The sequence below is a fragment of the Vicia villosa genome, linkage group LG6, assembly GCF_029867415.1.
Source record: "Vicia villosa cultivar HV-30 ecotype Madison, WI linkage group LG6, Vvil1.0, whole genome shotgun sequence".
Lineage (NCBI taxonomy): Eukaryota > Viridiplantae > Streptophyta > Magnoliopsida > Fabales > Fabaceae > Vicia > Vicia villosa.
Genome location: NC_081185.1, coordinates 102,956,179 through 102,962,425, shown reverse-complemented (window position 1 = coordinate 102,962,425; position 6,247 = coordinate 102,956,179).

Here is a 6,247-nt window from a genome sequence, read left to right as displayed (position 1 = left end):
AAAATCACAACTTCTAAAACTACTACGATAGGCCATTCAAAAAGCCTTCAAACAACCTCATACTAATTCAAAGGCGTACAACCCTGTGCCCGAACTACGTTGACTCTGATTCTCCATAAGGAGATACGTAGGCACTTGGATAACCAAGGCGAGTCCCCCTCCCTAAAATCTCAATTTTCCCCCTATTCAATTCCTTAGCTATTAACCTTAACTTTTAGCCATAAAACTTAACCTTAGATACAAACCTTAGGAAAGGGTTGAGGGTGCCTAACACCTTCCCTCGACCTGATTATAATAACTTACCCCGATCTCTAAACTGCGTAGGGTTTCCTATTCGCCCTTCAGAATAGGTGTCGACTCTAAACCTTTAATTTTAGGGCAGGTTGCTACACACACAGAATGAATTTTCAAAAAGGTGGTGATGAACTTTGAAAATGAATTTTGTATCGAAAGTCATCTCTCTCCTGAAACGATTACTCCTTTAAACAAGAGTTAGGCTCTGATGTCATTTTTTGGATTTGAGACTTCACATACAAATGGGGAGGGGGTTTGAATTGTGTGGTTTGTAGAAACATGGTTTTGAAAAATTTTCAAGATTAAAATAAGAGTTAAAAAGATATTTTTCTATATCTAAGTAGCGGGAAATAAATGCGGAATTTAAAGAGTTTAAGGAAAAAATAAAAATACCGAGAATTATATATATTCGGTAAAATCAAAAGAACCTACTCCTATCTCCAAGAATTAATTTTTAGATTTTTCATTAAATACATGAGAGTTTTTAGTAGGTGAAGCTCACAAACCCCTTATATAAGGATATGGTGGTTTTCCTATAACCATGATAATACAAGACGGAAGATATGCCCGTTTGGGTCTTCTCCATTTAAATGTTAAGACTGAAGTGACCAAACTTCCTTCCCAACGGTAGATTGAAGCGGTAAGACTTTTCTTCACAAAATATCTGAGCTCAATTTTTTTTAATAGGATAACCAGTAACCTCTTGAGATTTTAACAGGCTGATCTTTTAACCTATGATTTTATACGGACTAACCATGAACCTAATGATAAGTTTATCAATATTGAAGAACTTGATCATTCAAATGGACAAGGCTTTACAATAGACTTAAGAGAAGTTCAACAATATTAATTATCTTCAACTTAACTAAATATCAGGAACTGATCACACAATCCCCAGCCAAAGCTTTTAAGAGATTTAGCTTCAAATCATATATTTTTATCCTTAAATGGATTGTGTTCATCCAAGATGCATAAAAAACATTCATGAAGAACTTATACAATATGATCCATCCAGAATTACAAAGACATCTTATTTACAAAACTTTATCTACTACAATCTGTGAGCTTCAAAGAATCTTATACACGTTGCATGATCTTCAAGTTAATTGCTTTAATATATAAGTTAATCCTATCTTCCATGAAAGGACTAAGCATTTAGAGGTTGGTTAAAGTGGCGGCTTCGTTGGATGAGTTTAAAGGTTTTTCTTTGGATGCTAATTCGAGGTTGAAGATTCTCCAATTTGCGGATGACACCGTGCTCATTGGTGAGGATTCGTGGAATAATTTATGGGCTTTTAAATCTATTCTTAGGGGTTTCGAACTTGCTTCGGGTATTAAAGTGAATTTATCTAAGATTAGACTTTTTGGAGTTAATCTTGAGCCGGAGTTTATCCAAGCGGCGTCCTCTTTTCTTTGTTGTGACATTGGTTCTTCTTCTTTTGTGTTCTTTGGTATTCCGGTGGGAGTTAATCCGAGGAGATGTGCGGTTTGGAGACCAATTGTTTCTAAACTCAAAAGAATACTTGGAGGGTGGCATCACAAACATCTTTCTATAGGAGGGAGAGTGGTTTTATTGAACTCTATCTTGTCTAGCATTCGCATTTTTTTGTTCTCATTTTACAAGGCTCCAACATCTATTATTAAAGAGATAATGTATATCCAACGCTCTTTTCTTTGGGGGAGTATTGAGGAGAAGAAAAAGATAAATTGGATTTGTTGGGAGAAGGTGTGTAGATCAAAAATAGAAGGAGGGCTTGGGGTAAAACATTGTGGGAGATTTAATTTGGCCCTTTTGAGCAAGTGGAAATGGCGGATCTTGAACGGTGAAAATTCTTTATGGACTAACTTTCTTTCTTGTAGGTATGGAGATATTAAAAGAGCAATGCTAAAAGAACCTCTCTTCAATTCTAGGAGTAATGTTTCTCTTTGGTGGAGGGATCTTTGTGCTGTTGGAGAGCTTTCCTCGAACAACACAACAAATTGGTTAAAAAATTCAATCTCTTGCAAGCTTGGATCGGGTAATTTATTTGAATTTTGACTTGATCCTTGGTTGGGAAATACTCCTTTTTGCACCCTTTTTCCGGAGTTATTTCTTTTGGTGGACGACACTCATTGTAAAGTGGCGGAGTTAGGCGAGTGGAATGGTAATGGGTGAGAGTGAAAATCTCTTTTTTCGGGCGTTTGGTGTAACACCCGGAATTTAATTATTTATTTAATTAAATTGTATAAGGAATTACTTGTTGGAATTAGTCGAAGTTAGAATTATTGACATTATTATAAGAGGCGTAATTGAAATTATACGTTGTGTTGGGCGGATAAATTAATGATCATGAAATTAGTCGGTTTAATCGGAGAATAATATTAGAGATAATATTACTATAATGGACTATTATTAATTTAAGTTGATGTAAGCCGTAGAGAATGATATTGAATATGTTGAGTTGATGGTTCGGACGATTTATTTTATAGTCGGTAGTTAGTCAATTTGGTGGAGAGAAATAATAATAGAATTAATATTATGGATTATGAGAGTGTTTTATTTAAGTGGGCTTAGACGTTGCGTTGGTGATAGTAATCATGGGGGTGTTAACTAGTAAGCCCAAATGAATATTATAATTATAATAATAATTATAATAAAATAAAGGAAATAAGAAGAGAAGTTAGGTCTCAGTAGACGTGGAGAAAGAAGAAAAGTTGGAGAAAGAGGAGAGGTGAAGAAGAGAGCCATTTTTCGCAGCAAGTTTCTGCAGTGAGACACCTTAGTAAAACGGACGTTTCTCCCAATCCAACCGTTGGATCGTCGCGATTCTTGGACACAATGTTCCAGACACGTAGAGGTAACTTCTGACCGGAGAGATTTTCATTTTGATGATTTTAAGTTTGTCTGACAAAGCGACTTTCGAACAGGTTTTTGGTGCGTCTCTGCACGTTGTTAGAAAAGATTTTCGAAGAAAAGTTGGAAGTGGCGGCATAAGCTATGGCAACCGGGAGAGTAAAGCAATATCATATCCAAGGTAAGGGTGGGGTTCTATCTCTATAAACAGGATTATGATGAATGATATGTGGGGGTTATGGTTGTATGATTGCCTCTGTTTTGTGTGTTGTGATTGCATTGTTGAATGTTGAAATTGATTGACGTCTATGAATAAGATTATAAAAGTTCAATCAATGGTTGTGGGAAATTAACCTAGGGTTTATAATTATTATTATTGAGGAATTAGTTGTAGAAAATTGCTAGATGTTGGTGGAGTATAACTATAATATTGCTATGTTCCTGTGATGATCGAAATTGAATTGTATTGGAATCGAAGGAAGAAAATTGAGTTTTAATTTTGTTGGAAGATGCTGTCAGCGCAGGTAAGCGCCAAGGTTTGGACGCGGCATGAACTGAAGGTTTCTGTGGTGTTCGCGGCGTAAAGAGAGATTCGCGGCGCGTGCTATACGAGTTTTAGAAATATGTTTTGATTTCTGGCTGTTGATGTTTTATGTTCGTTGTTGGGATCAAGCCTTAGTAAGATTAACTTGAGAAGAATTATAATTATTATTAGTGAAGAAATTGGTTTAAATTAATTAGAATATTATACCGTTGGAATTGATTAATTTAATTAATAGAAATTATAGTGATGATTCTTAGTAATGAAATATGTAGTTAATGGATTAAGTCGTATGAAGATGGAATTGGTGTAAAGAAGAAATAATACTAGTAATAACGATGATATATGTAGCTGGCTGAATTAGTAGCATAATTGGAATTAATAATAGAATTAACGAATAGTAGAATTGGAATTAGAATGATAAGAATTATTGGTAGTAGATTAATTAATAAATTGAAGAATTAGTACCTAGATGTTCTGGGGCTGTTTTGTAATGATTAAATTGATGCATGTTTAAGTTGTTGTTTTCGTTGCTGTTGTTCTGGTTGTTGTTGTTGATACGTTGATTAAGTTGCAAGTCTTATGACCAATGTTGTTTAAGTTATTGATGATGCGTTGATTAAGTTGCAGGTCTTATGACCAAGGTTGATTAAGTTGTTTGCGGTTGTTGCATTGTTGTGTTGTGACGATGTAGTTGTTGTTATTGTTGTATGCATACATTTGCATATTACGTTGACCTGGATTGGCAAAATATTTAAGTTGGCCTTGACGGCACCTGTTTAAGTTGGCCTTGATGGAACCTGTTTAAGTTGAAATGCCTCGATAACCTAGCATATGTTTAAGTTGGGAGTTCTTCTCCAATGGTACCACATGCATTTGCATAGTTGAGTCGCATTTGAAGTTGTTGTTGTTATTACGTTGTTGTTGTTATAAGTTGTTGTTGTTGTTATACTTGTTGCTGATAATTGTTATTATACTTGTTGTTGGTAACTAATTATTATAACTGTTGTTGCTAGTTGTTATTATAATTGTTGTTTGAATAAGTATGAAGTGGTGAAGTTGTATGATCTAATCTTAATATATTATTTATCATACACTTGTTTATATTGTTGGATATCTCACCCTTCTGAATGATGTTTCCCTACCATGGGAAATTGACAGAAGATAGCGGTGGAAGTTTGAAGTGATTTTATGAAGTCTTTAGTTGCTGTTATTCGAGTTAGTGTGTTGTTCTAATACGTAGCACTCGGGGGGGGGGGGGATAAAACGATTATTTAATTTATTATTTTACTTGTTGATTTTTTAAGTGAATTATGTTTTAAATTGTAACTTAAAGTTACCGTGCAATGATGGTACGACTTGATTTGAATATTTATGAAGTTTGATGATTCCGCTGTGAGTTAATTATTTAATATGAAAAAATGATTTTTGAATAATGATTTAATTGTCCATTTTAAGTTACGTGCTATGTATCTATATGAAGAAAAATAAGTCGTAATTGTTTTTGAATGACGAATATGTGATACCTCAAATGAATTTGTTTGGAATTTATACTCTGATTTTTATCATAAATTACTGGGTAGAATTGGGATGTTACATTTGGTTTGTCAGAGCAGCCGCGAATCAATTGGAGTATTTATTGAATCTTCTTCATTTGGTTTCTTCTCGTAGTGATGACATTGATAGTTTTGTTTGGTGGAGGGACGTTTCGGGATTTTCGATAATTAATGCTTATAAGGCGTTATGTTTGAATTTACATTCGGAGTCTATTATGAATCCTTCTACATCTTTGGCTCTTTCTCTTTTGTGGAAAGCAAAAGTCCCGAGTAAGATTCATCTTTTTGGTTGGAGGTTAATTTGGAATAGGCTTCCAACGAAGATGGAGTTATTTAAGTGTGATGTGCTAGGTTCCATCGGTATGACGCTTTGTCTGTTGTGTGTTGATGCTATTGAGAATATAGACCATCTCTTTTTTGTTTGTAGGATTTCTTCCTTTTTGTGGGACCGGTTGAGTTCTTGGCTTCGGTTGTCTAATGTTACTTCTAGTACTACAATTGTTGATCACTTGCTTTGATTAGAGGTCTCTTGTAAAGCGGCGCTCACTTTGGAATTGGAGTGGTTCTTTGGATTGATTTTTTGTTGGGTAATATGGAAATGTAGGAATGATATAATTTTCAATAATCTTGCTTTGTCGTCTTTTAATGTTTTGGGTAGGATCAAATTGCTCTCGTGGGAATGGTTGCTAGTTTTTTTTTTTATAAAGGGTTTGTTAATGGCTCTTGGGAGGATTGGTGCATTAATGATCCTAGGCTAGCTTTTTTATTGATGGCTTGAGGGGTTATGTTCCCTTTTTTGTTGTAATTGTTATATGTTTGGGTTGTAGCACCCCTAATGCTCTTAATTGATTCCCTATTTTACTTAAAACAAGAGATAAATTGTCATTTTTTAGAGAGAAATTTCAATATGGAGTGATGAAGCTACTTGGCGTCTCTTCTCATAGCTAGATGATTGATTTCTTCATTAAGTAGCTCTTGCCTAAACACTCATTCCTTATGTCCAAGTTAAATTTAAGAAGTTTT